General features: G+C 44.4%; 1 pseudogene; it reads left to right on the plus strand.

Moving 5' to 3' along the window:
* Nucleotides 1–2,095: 2,095 nt before the first annotated feature.
* On the plus strand, nucleotides 2,096–9,054 carry LOC135982951 (up-regulator of cell proliferation-like; annotated as a pseudogene).
* Nucleotides 9,055–13,135: the final 4,081 nt, after the last annotated feature.

Below are 13,135 nucleotides of genomic sequence, written 5' to 3' on the forward strand. Positions count from 1 at the left end.
TAGGACTGGAAGGGACCTTGAGAGGTCATCAAGTCCAGTCCCCTGCCCTCATGGCAGGACCAAATACTGTCTAGACCATCCCTGATAGACATTTATCTAACCTACTCTTAAATATCTCCAGAGATGGAGATTCCACAACCTCCCTAGGTAGTTTATTCCAATGTTTAACTGACCTGATAGTTAGGAACTTTTTCCTAATGTCCAACCTAAACCTCCCTTGCTGCAATTTAAGCCCATTGCTTCTTGTTCTATCCTTAGAGGCTAAGGTGAACAAGTTTTCTCCCTCCTCCTTATGACACCCTTTTAGATACCTGAAAACTGCTATCATGAGGAAGCCTTGTCTCTGTGGCCTTGTCTTTGAAAGAGTGCCGTTTAATCTTACTATTATTTTCCTGTACAGTAGGAAACCTCTTCTCCAGATGTGCATTCTACCACAGATTTCCATCTCACTGAGTTTCACTAACAGCCTGTCATGCCAGACTCCATTAAATGCTGCACTGAATTTAAAAAAAAGACTCCCATTGATGATTGGGGTGGCTTTTGCTGGAAGCCACCAATAAAGCAAAAGCCACCAATAAGAGGCTGCCAGAAGGCCACCAGCAGGTCCATAATTGAGTGCAAAGGCCTGTAAGTCTTCTTTTAGCAGACACCATAAAAGCCTTGACTATACCATTCTTTCCCTTATATTGCAAAGGTGACTGGTTAAAGACATAGGCCAGTAGCTGCCTGGAAAAGAGGGATCCTTGCCAGTCTTCAGAGGAACAATAACTGCTGAATTCCACCAATTAGGTACCTTTCTTTTTATCCTTGAGTAATTTCTGATGTCCAACAACCTGGCTCTAGCCTTCTACACAAAGTGCTCTTTCATATGGCCATAGATGTGCTGTAACCCAGAGGATTTGCTTGGTACAAGCTTCTCTATTGCATCTTCTAGCTCATGTATGAGGAAGATCTTTCTAAAGCCATGGTACTCAGTTCTATGTGCATGTTTTTGAATTATCTTTGTCTTTCCTCCTGAATACTCCATCTTGCATGTTTTTGCCATAGTTCTATCCTCATCATCATATATGAGCCTGCTCATCTTGGCATAATGTTTGAACAGCATATTCACAGGCTTTGTCGTCTAATGCCTCTACACCTTTACTTTTCAGGATATTGGTGTTATTTAAATTGCAGGCCTTTCTCTGTTCATTCTCAATTTGCTTCAGTATCATCCATAAATCTTTTTTTCTGCAAGGATCCAATCTTATTAAAGTAAACTGGTTCTATGTTAAAGTGACTATTTACAGAACTGCAGCAATGGCAGCTTAGCATTCTAGCCATGTGCACACAGACTGACCTGCTGGTGCCTCCTCCATACTCTTCCCTCCTGCAACTTGTGCTCCTCCCTCTAAGTTCTATGCTGGTTGCTACAATTTCTAGCCATCATTCAACCTTTGTGACATTAGTGGTCCTGTCTCCTGGGTAGAATGTACTGCTACTCTGGGCCAGGAAGCATGACTGCTGACTATATATTCATCCTCACTTTCTGCCCTAATGTGATGTACAGAGAAGAAAAGTGGGGGCAAGGAAACCATCAGACAGAGCAGTAAACAGGGGAGGTGGGGAGAAGGAAGAATTTCCTCATTGCCTGAAGGACTTCATATGAGCACAGTTGGATGAATTATTGATTTTTTTTTCTGGTTTGGTGGCAGTTCCTAAAAAAAAATTTTAAATAAAATTTGGTTAGCATTAAACTAAATCTATTTTTTTTTTAAAATTTGGTGACTCAAAAAAGTTAATTTGGGGCCTGCTCCACAGCAGGATTTCAAACTTGGCTTTCCCACATCCAATGGGCTACATGTTATGGGAGGACTGGTGGGAGGGAACAGCAGCACCATCTCCTTCTTCTCCTCTGGCCATTTTATGAATGGCTGAAACTACTCATGTCAAATTTGCAATAAGAACAAGGAGTACTTGTGGCACCTTAGAGACTAACAAATTTATTTGGGCACAAGCTTTCATGGACTATAAAACCCACTTCATCAGATGCATGGAGTGGAAAATACAGTAGGAAGATATATATAGATATATAGATATATATATACAGAGAACATGAAAAGATGGGGGTTGCCATACCAACTCTAACGAGACAAATCAATTAAGGTGGGCTATTATCAGCAGAAGAGAAAAAACTTTTGTAGTGATAATCAGGATGGCCCATTTCAAACAGTTGACAAGAAAGTGTGAGTAACAGTAGGGGGAAAATTAGCATGGGGAAATAGTTTTTAGTTTGTGTAATGACCCATCCACTCCCAGTCTTTATTCAAGCCTAATTTGATGGTGTCCAGTTTGAAAATTAATTAATTTTCCCCCTTGTATCTCCTTTCTGCAGAGAGACAAAAAGCCCTTCAGTACATTGAATCAAAGCTAAATATGCAGAAATACAGATGCAGGAAACTAAAGCTGAGAGATGTCCTGGAAATCACCCTAGAAAGTGTAAAGAACTGGACTCCCCAGACAACAGGAGATTTACCGTGGCATTTCCTGAGGAAGCTCATGGCTCTGAATGGGACAGCGAGGAACACAAGCCTTGAGCACAGGCCACCTGGTGATCAAACACTCATTATGGACAAAGAGGAGCTGGGTATTCATGAAGATTTTTTTTTTCTCAGTGACACAGACACCAGTGATTCACTAAACCCCCTCGATGTTCTCTGTGCCGTTCTGCTTTGCTCAGACAGTTTCCTGCAGCAGGAGATCCTGTCCAAAATGTCCATGTGCCAGTTTGCCCTCCCTCTGCTGCTACCTGCCCTCGACACCCCCAAGTGCACCCTAATGCTGTGGGCCATGAGGGACATTGTGAGGAAGTGGAGGCCGCACTCCCTGGCATATAGCAGAGGGTTCAGAGAGGAGAGCCTGGTGTTCACAGCAATGCCAACCATTTCCTTTGTGCGGATGGGGAGCTGCAGCTTCTCCAAGTCCAAACTCCTCAATGAGGTTCTCAGCCTCTCCCAGCAGCACCACGATTTCTTCATCCATCGGGACATGGAGTCTGGGAACGTCCCTCGGGAAATCGCAGATGGGCTGGTTGAGATTTCCTGGTATTTCCCTAGTGGGACGGAGAATTCAGATCTTTTCCCAGAGCCTGTTGCAGTTACAAACTTGCGCGGAGACATTGAGACCCACTGGCTGCAGTTCAGTTTTTTAACAGAGATCTCCTCAGCAGTGTTCATATTAACAGAGAGCATCAGTGAGAGAGAATACGCACTGTTATCATCTCTGCAGGAATCGTCCACTAAATACTACTTCATCTTTAATAATCAGGCTGCGACATCCAAGGAAACACTGGCATTCCTGAACAAGTTGGCCCCAGTGCTGAAACTGAACAACTCACATGTGCTGCAGAAAAGATGTGCCACAAATCAGGCAGCATATGTAAAAGATCTGCAGTCTACAATAGCAGCTACAATGATGTCTTCTCCCAAGAGAGTGAGTATAGAAGCCATGGCTGAGACCGGACGTCAGTTAGGCATCCAGGTAGATGAGGATAATAAGAAATGTCAGAGTGCCCATAAATATGCCAAGGAAACCACTGTACACATAAAAGATGTGGCAAAGTACAAGAAGGAAAAGCTGAGACTCCAGGGGGAGCCATGGAAAAACTTGGCTGACGTGGAAAAGGAGCTGTGCCGAATGAGAAAGCAAGGGGACATCCCTCTTGAGAAATACAAGTCTCAACTGAAAAAGAAATTATTAGAGTTACGTGTCCAGCAGAATACACATGACCTGACTGACAGTTTGATTACATTTATTACTGGACTAGGCCTGCTGCCTCCCGAGGAGAAACATTACTTCCTGAAATGGATGAAGTTTGACCTGGATCACATTGCTCGGGAGAATATTTTTAAACTACGGGATCAATATAAAGAGAAATGCAAAAACTCAAAAGATGACCCCAAAATGTTTGCAGAACATGATAAACTAATCTCTGCCAGTTCCTTAGGGGTGGAGCATTTCATGCGTGAGTTGGGGCAGTTCTATGAGGCTGAACACACAATGGTGAAGGAAGGTAAAATGGCAGAAAGCCAAAGGCTATTCGTCCATCTCCCAGGCATAGCAGCTGACTTGATGCTCGAAGGGTTTCCGATGGAGCTGATTGATGGAGATGCCTCCAACATCCCACTGCAGTGGGTAACAGATGTTCTGACTCAGCTCCATGCCAAGCTGGGGGGAAGGTCCAGAATGTTGGTTCTAACGGTGCTGGGAGTGCAGAGCACTGGGAAATCCACCCTCCTCAACACCATGTTCGGCCTGCAGTTTGCAGTGAGCAGTGGCCGATGTACGCGAGGAGCCTTCATGACACTCATTAAAGTGGCAGACAACTTTCAGCAGGAGCTGGGCTGTGATGTCATCCTGGTGATAGACACAGAAGGCTTTAAAGCCCCTGAACTGGCCAAGCTGGAGGACAGTTATGAACATGACAATGAGCTGGCCACACTGGTGATTGGACTCAGTGACATAACCATCATTAACATGGCCATGGAGAACGCCACCGAAATGAAGGATATTCTGCAAATCGTGGTCCATGCCTTCCTCAGAATGGAGGAAATTGGGCAAAAACCCAACTGCCAGTTTGTGCATCAGAACGTCAGCGATGTGTCTGCGCATGAACAAAACATGAGGGACAGGAAACACCTCCTGGAGCAGATGGATGAAATGACCAAAGCTGCAGCAAACATGGAAAAGAAAGGCAGGGAGATGACATTTTCTGATATTATGGATTATGATCTGGAAAAACACAATTGGTACATTCCTGCTCTGTGGCATGGAGTCCCTCCCATGGCTCCCGTGAATATGGGATACAGTGAAAAGGTTTATGAATTAAAGAAATATTTGTTTGAATTTCTGAAAGGCTGTTCACAAAACAGATCCCCCAAGGACATTCCCCAATTTCTTGAATGGGTGAGGAGCCTGTGGAATGCTGTAAAACATGAGAACTTCATCTTCAGCTTTAGAAACAGTCTCGTTGCTGAAGCCTATAACCAGCTGTCTGTGAAGTATGCAGAGTGGGAATGGGGTTTCCGCAAGATGATGCATCTCTGGGTATCTGAAAAGGAAACTTTCATCCAAAATCAGCCACCAGATAAACTAGACACAAGTGTTTTAACCAAACTAAAGAACGAGGCACAGAACAAACTGAGACAAGAAGCAGAGAAGATTTTGGATAATTTAAAACAATATTTTGAAAGTGGAGCAACAAATCTGCACCTGATAGAAAAGTACAAAGAAGATTTTAGGAGAAGTGCAGATAGTCTGAGGAATCAACTGGAGAGTTATTCATTCAGCAAGTTGAAAGAAGCGATTGAAATTAGAAAGGGCCGACATAAAACAGACACTATCCTGTCACAGTACAAGAGAAAAATTGAAGAGAAAGTTGACAGGCTTCTGAACCATTGCAGGAAAAGCAAATGCAAGCTAAATAATGATGAACAGGAGAAAGAATTTGAAACCATGTGGAGAGAAACACTGTTAGAATTATCACTCATTCCTTTACAGAAACGCATCATATATAAAGAAATGAAGTTACATTTGAGAAGAGACCTAGAGAATAAGGGGAGTGCAGCATGGCGGATGTTAGAGGGTGCGAGAAGCTTGCCTATTTATAAAACACAAAATTTCAAAATGAAAAATGAATACTTAAAGTTCAAAATATCAGTGTCAGCTGTGAAAGAATACTTTACACAGGAACGCTGGCATAAAACAGAGGCTCTTGCTACATCCTTAATAGATGAGTGCAATAGTTACACTGAAAAAAAGGTACATTGTAAAGCAGATTACGATGAAACTTATTGCAGAGAGTTGTTGCGGATGATTAATGAGCAGCTTTAGCAGGCGAATGTTCAAAACCTTCACCTCACCGCTTGCTTTGAAGTTGACCTGAAGCTTCACATTTTGGGGGATGCAGCTCGGGCATTTCAGAAGATGCATGAAGAATTCATTACAGAAAATGATCCTCTGCAACGTCTGGGGAAACTGGAACCTCAGTATCTCTCCACGTTCAAAGCTCTGTACTTAGAGAAGGATGAGTGTCAAGACAGGGCCGGGAATTTCTGTGATCAGTGTCTCAGACCTGCCCTGGTGGACTATGTGAACAAGAGACTTGGGACAGAAATCGTGGATGACATTCTCAGCAGTGAACGGTCTGTTGAATACAGCACCCAAAACTTCTTCCAATTCTTTGTTCTAGAGCAGCTGTTGGAAGAAAATGACTTTAACAATTATGTGCAATACACAAGGAATTATGTATATTTTATCAAAACCTGGATACAGAGACACGTGTTAACACGCTACAGAGAGAAGGCAAGTCTGGGAGATTTGGAGAAAATAATTTTCTCCCCAGTAATTAATAAACTCAGTGATGTTCTGAAAAACTCCAAAGATTTGAAGACTAAGACAGTCTCTGCCTTTTTAGACAACTTTTGTGAAAAGCTGCAGCAGGATCTAGTCATTCCCAAGGACAGCTTAGAAGTGATACTGTTTAAAAACACAGCAAGTGCAGACCAATTTTCAGTTTTTATAGAACAGTTTATTCCTGATCTGGAAAAACAAGTTTTATCCACTTTTGAAAATCTGGAAATTGAGTCAAAACTCTCAAAACTTGCAGTGAAGCCCCAGGATGAGATCTTCAAGCGAGTGTTTGGCTGTGGGAAGCAGTGTCCATTCTGTAAAGTCCCCTGCGAAGCAGGAGCCCTTGCACATGAGGAGCATTTTGTAGCAGTGCATTGGCCTAGAGGATTAGGGGAAAGCCAGGAGAATATAACAAGGAGACTTGCCTATGATATATGCTCATCTTCTGTGGCTTCCAATAACACATTCAGCTGTACAGAGACAAAAGGGGAGTTTCATCCTTATAAAGATTATCAGAAATATTTTCCGGACTGGCGCATCCAGCCAGATCCCAGCATCACGGCTTCCGATTACTGGAAGTTTGTTTTCAAGGAATTCAATCACCAGTTTGCTAAGGAGTTTGATGCTCTCCCTGCCAATCTCCCTGAGGACTGGGGTAAAATAACCAAAGAGCAGGCCCTGGAGAGCCTAAAGGAAGCCTTTACATTGAAGTAAAAAACAGGCTGAGAAACTCTGTTGTGAGCGGAAAGTTACAGCAGTGAATTTTCTTTAAATGTGGCATGTGAAAAAAATCCCATATCTTCTAAATATGAAATGTTGTTTCTCTTTTAATATAAGACACAGGTTGCAGCTTCCAAACAGATAAAGAAGCAATGCTTTTTCACATTTCACATCAGATAGAATTTATGGCAAAATTAAAGATGAGGGAAAGACCCATATGTGGAGTTTCTGCATCTTTGTCTTAAGGAGCAAATGACCAAAATTCCAAATTTGTCCTCACCACTGCATTTTGCTGGTGCAGTGGTTAGGACAAATAACCTGCACTTTTGCGGCTAATCTGACACCAAACAGCCTGGCCCTGATGCTCACCTTCCATGGGAAAACACATGGGAGGGAAAAAGCACTTCAGAAACAACAACAAGGGAGGTTTGCAGCATAACATAATGGGGAAGGGAGGGATGCAGGCAGCAAACCCAACAGACCCTGATGATTCAGAGGGAATCCCCATAAACCCATCCCATCCCATCCCTGAGAATGGTCTTTCCATCTGCCCTGCTTTCTGCCCCGCACATCCCCCTCACCCAGGGCAGTAAGGCTGAGAAGCCATGGTGCTATTAGCTACTCCCCCTGCGATTGCCGGCCACCCTCTGCATAGGGGTGCTGTGGGGATGGGGGGATGGGTGAGGAAGGGAAGTGGCAGATGCTGCCCCATCCAAGGGATAAAAAAAGCCTAGAAATGTCACTTTTGGCCAGACATGCAACACCCTTACACCCCGCTTGGTGCCATTTCTCTGTCTGTGTCTCTGTCTGTAATGGGATAATTTTTCAATGTCTCATCTGATCAATTCCAGAATTCCAGGCAGTGAAATGGCCAGAACCCTTTTGAGTTTAGAAGAAATCAGTAAACCACAATGGGCAAAATGGGGGACACATGAAGCTCCTGGCATCCATTTAGCAGAGCCACATCTTCAAGCACCTCTGCAGTTGCCAATAGATCAAAGAACCAGCTTATGGCTGGATTAATGCCTCCAGCATCATAACACCCCCAGCTCAGCTCTGCCCATCCTCCCAGTGGAGTGTAAGATGTTGGCCACCTGAATGACTGATCTCCCAGAAAAAAAACAATATGGAGGAGGGATGAAAGAGGGAATGGGGATGTATAGATGGGAGAATAGGGACATGCACACAGCCCATGGCATGGGGGGAGAATGCGGGACTCTGGTGTGAAGGGCTCACATAACTCCTGGTGGCAGATGTGAGGCTGACAAACAAGCTCAGGCCAGAGCCATAGGCCCATTCACTTGGGTGTGACTATCAAAGGGGTTAAATGTATTAGTAAATATTCAGCCAATTCACTTGTGTGTTAATAGAGATCAAAGGAGATGTTAATTGTATTGTTTTTGCCAAACTATATCTTGTTGTTTACTAGTACATTACATTTACATTATGCATGCCTGGTAATTAGATAGGCCTAGATCAAAGTGTGTGTTAATCTAAGAGTGTATTCAGATGTCAGAACTTCATCAAACTAATGGAATGTTACTTGCATTGTTTTCATTTATCTCTTCTTATTATAATGTAAAGGCAGGCAGTTATATTATGTCTAAGCTTGTAATTAAATAACTCATTGAATGCAAATGAAGAGTGCTAAATTCAAAGCAATTGGCCATTGTGTGAGTATGAACACTGCTCTGACTGTTGTGTGGAGAAGAAGCTATAAGTACTGATTCAAAGGAAGATCCTTTATCTCTGGACTGTTTCGATTCTACCACCGTGCAATAACTAAACAAGAAGACGGAGATCCCCAGTGTTATTCTGGGTAGCCCTGAACTGGCAGATTACTACATCTCTGCTATCCATTTGGGTTTACAAACTTTGACTCACCTGTTAATGTATTTTACCTGCTTTAACCTCAATAACACTCATGTCTTTTGTCAGCTAATAAACCTGTAGTTAGTTAACTATAGAATTGGCTACCAGTGTTGTCCTTGGTGTAAGATCCAGAGTACCAATCAATGAGGGGGAAGTGACTGGTGTCTTGGAACTGGGAGCAACCTGATATGATGTGATTTTTGGTTTATGTGACTATTATCACTAAGTCCAGTTTCAGAGTAGCAGCCGTGTTAGTCTGTATCCGCAAAAAGAAGAACAGGAGTACTTGTGGCACCTTAGAGACTAACAAATTTATTAGAGCATAAGCTTTCGTGGACTACAGCCCACTTCTTCGGATGCATAAGTCCAGTTTGTTTGCATGGTAAGATGGGCTGGAGAGCTTAAGTGGACTGTCTGTGACTCCCCGGTAAGACTGGAACAGTGATCCAGGAGTTCACATTTGTTACTGGTTGGTGAAATCTAATTACAGACCACACCACCAGCTTGGGGTGACTGCCCTTTTTTCTGACAGTCTGACTTGAGATTGGCACTCACAGTTGTGAGCCACTCCAGACAGAATGAAATTGGGGGAACCTGGTGTGGGGCAAGGGGACACACAGAACCCCCAGCATGGGGGTGGAGGTGGGAATGGGAGGGAGGCAGAGCTCCTTGCCTGAGAGAGAAGGGAGACCCTGGTATAGAGGGAGGGATTAATGAGGGGCACACACAACTCCTTGTGTGGGGAGGGGAGACTAGGGAACCCTAGGATGGGAGGGAAATAGGGGAATGGGAGCACATTCAGAGCCCCTGCCATGGGGGGAGAATTGGGGACCCAAGCACTGGGAGAGTGAGGAATAGGGGACACAAAGCCCCTGGTATGGGGGCAGTGGGAGGCACACAATGCTGCTGGCATTGGAGGGGAAAACAGGGGTCCCTAGTATGGGAGGATGAGGGAGTTTGGGGGGCACACAGAGCCCCTGCAATTGAGGGGCATGGGACGGTGGCGCACAGGAAGGTTGTGGGTGGGAATGGAGGGATGTGGGAATCCTCTGGTGTGTGCAATAAGTTCACTCGACAGCAGCAACCGAGTGTGTGACCCCCTAGGACACATACACTAAACCCAGAATATGAAGTTAGCAACATCAGCCTTATCCACAGGCCTGAGCCGGGGTGACTGAATGGCAGGATGTCCTCGGCCGCGCAGGGTGACGGTTGAAGAAGTGACACAAATGAAGGAGGGGGTGGGGCAGGCTCGTCTGAGCCAGAGACAGAGCTTTCCCGGAGCCATCCAGTGCTGAGGAACGAACTCCCCCAGGATCTAAAACACCCATCGGTTCTAAAATCCAGCAGCAACCTCACCAGCTTTTGTTTGAACTGCAGGATGGATTGTTGCTGTCACTGATACAAGCACCCAGCCCAGCAGACATAAAAAATTCACATGAATGTTACACTTGCTCACCCAAAATCTTACAGCCTTAGTTTTTTTCCTCAGGGTCACACTACTACTGCTTCTCTGGCTGTATCTGGGGCTCCTTTGCTCCTTCTCTGTGTCCTCCTGTCTGGGCTGCTCCCCGCTCACCCACAGCCCCAGCGCTCAGTGCCCCAAGCCCTGCGTTTGCTAGCTCAGTCTTCAGGAGAAGAAAGGGGGCCTTATCCAGCAGTGCAAAAGAGAAAACCCGTCACTCCATTTTATTTTTGCTGATTTGACTCAGAAAGAGCCCAGTTGAGAACAAACCCCTACAAACCTTTTAGCATAAGCCACCAAACTGCCATGAGATATTTATGTCATCTGGCTATCAATGATACAGGAAGGGCTGTGGGTGACTAGATAGAAGGTTCAGTAGAATCAGGAGCCTATCAGTGGACTAGGGGGTGTTGAAATGCCTGACTTGTGTATGGTGTGTTCATCCGGGTACATCATTTATTGTAGGGTTGTAGAGGCTGCTTGCTTAAAGGAAACAGCACTGGAAAATCAGGAAGCTGAATCACCGTCCTAGTATCGTCCTGTCCCATTTGGGGGGCTGGCATTTAAAGGAGACTTCAATATTTTTGACCCGTAGAAGTCCTAAAAGACTTTCCTTCCAGAGGTAGGGGCATTAGCCCCAGTATGTTTTGAATAAAGTTCTACATAAAAAAAAATCATCTAGCTCCCTAATTTATACTCAGCTGTTTTTCTTTCTCCTGCCTCCTAAATTTGGCTGGACAATATCTTTAGCAGTATGGCCATCCCTTGTGCTTATGTTTCAGAGTAGCAGCCGTGTTAGTCTGTATCCGCAAAAAGAACAGGAGTACTTGTGGCACCTTAGAGACTAACAAATTTATTAGAGCATAAGCTTTCGTGGACTACAGCCCACTTCATCGGATGTATACCTTTTCCTTGTGATTATGTTTACACAATATTTGGAGGCTGTCTTAAAGCCTCAACTCCTGGAGGCATTTGAAGATATTAGACTCTCAACTTTCATTTAAAAAAAAACAATGTTTCTAGCCCTCATGGTTCCGAAGAAACCAGAATGTAGTCTAAATGTTGAAAAAAAAAACCCAAAAGGCAAATAAAAAAACAAAACATTTACTCTTCATATAAAATCTCAAGGTTTTTCTCCCCCTCCCCCAATCAATCTAATGATTCTGGGGGCCTGGTTCATGATTTGTGCATGTTTGGAGTTGACAACACTATATTAGCAAAAAACGGCCTTTCTGTCCTCCTCGTAGAAACAGGTGGAATATAGTTGTAGGGAAAAGAATGTGTGTCCATAATAGCTGCAAAGTCCTCTGGGATCCTTACGAGGACAAAATATGCAAACCAAATAGGTGGGAACTCTCGCTATCAAAATGGGCAGCAGCTAAGGAATAGGTCAGTGTTACCAGGGGGTTCATTTTCTTATCATAAGGCACTTTGCAGGATAGTTTCAAATAGTTCCACAGATCAGATACTCAGTGGGAATAAAGCGCTTACTTAAAGTTAAGCACATGCTTAAAGACTTAGCTGGATAGGGATGAATGTGAACACTCACTTAATGCCTTAATGAACAGGGACCTCCACCTGTATGAGTAGAGCCCTACCAAATTCATGGGGTTTTACCATAGACCATGAAATCTGGTTTCCCCCATGAAATCTGGCTACTGTAGGAGAGTCGCGGTGTTGCGTACCCCTGTGTGGGTACATCTCAGCTTCTGCAGGTAACCGAGACAACACCCCACGATCGAAGAAATCGACAACCACGGATTAGCTGAGCAACGAAGGCACCCGAGCCCTGGTTTATTGTAGTGAAGCACAATGAGAAGCGTCCTATATCTTACAAGACTCTTCAAATTTGAGCACTCCGATACAATGGAACGGCTGGCTTAATCACTGGACAGACCTGCCAGCATCCCCTGGGCCGAACAAGTTACTTTATTGTAATAATTATTTATACCCTACTACCAATAGGGCTTGTACTGCCCCCTGATGCGTTGCCCTCTGATGAGGTCATGTACCACCCTCTGATATCACCTAAGCCTACCCGTCTCCATGTATGGGGTGGTATAACCAAAACATCTCTATTCATCATGTCACGACACCTAGGAGGTCAGCAGGTTCTGGTTCTCTCTCTGGTATCCGGATGTTCTAGCGCTTGATGTCCCAGGTGCTCCTAGTGCTAAGTACAGGAGCCTGTGATTCCAGCCTAGCGGTGTTTGCTTTGCAGCCTCAGCTCCTTTCCTGCCAGTGGCTGTACTTTTCCACACACGCACAGTCTGACCGAGAGGCTGGCGGAGTTATGCTGCACCTGTGAGCAGTGCTTGCTTCTAGCCGCAACTCTTGCTCAGGCTGCAGGCCTCATACTGGGCCTCTTGTTTCAGGCTCTCTTCCTACTACACCAGTTAGGACCCTCATGAAGGCGCCAGATCTGCCCCAGTGCTCAGCATCGAGCAGTTACCATTGAGATCAATGATTCTGGACTCTGAATTTAAGGCCCTGACTGGCAGCTGAGCACTTTGGAAAATTGGACGACTTGCTGAAGTGCTGAACTAGTAACTGGTGGGTGGATGCAGAACTGTTTGAAAATCTGACCTTTAGTGTCTTTTGGTGCAACACAAACAAATTTGGTGATTCACGGAACTCAAGATAATGACACAGAGAAGTGATTCCTCCATCTTACTCCCATTTATTTAT

The sequence above is a fragment of the Chrysemys picta genome, chromosome 4, assembly GCF_011386835.1.
Source record: "Chrysemys picta bellii isolate R12L10 chromosome 4, ASM1138683v2, whole genome shotgun sequence".
NCBI lineage: Eukaryota > Metazoa > Chordata > Testudines > Emydidae > Chrysemys > Chrysemys picta.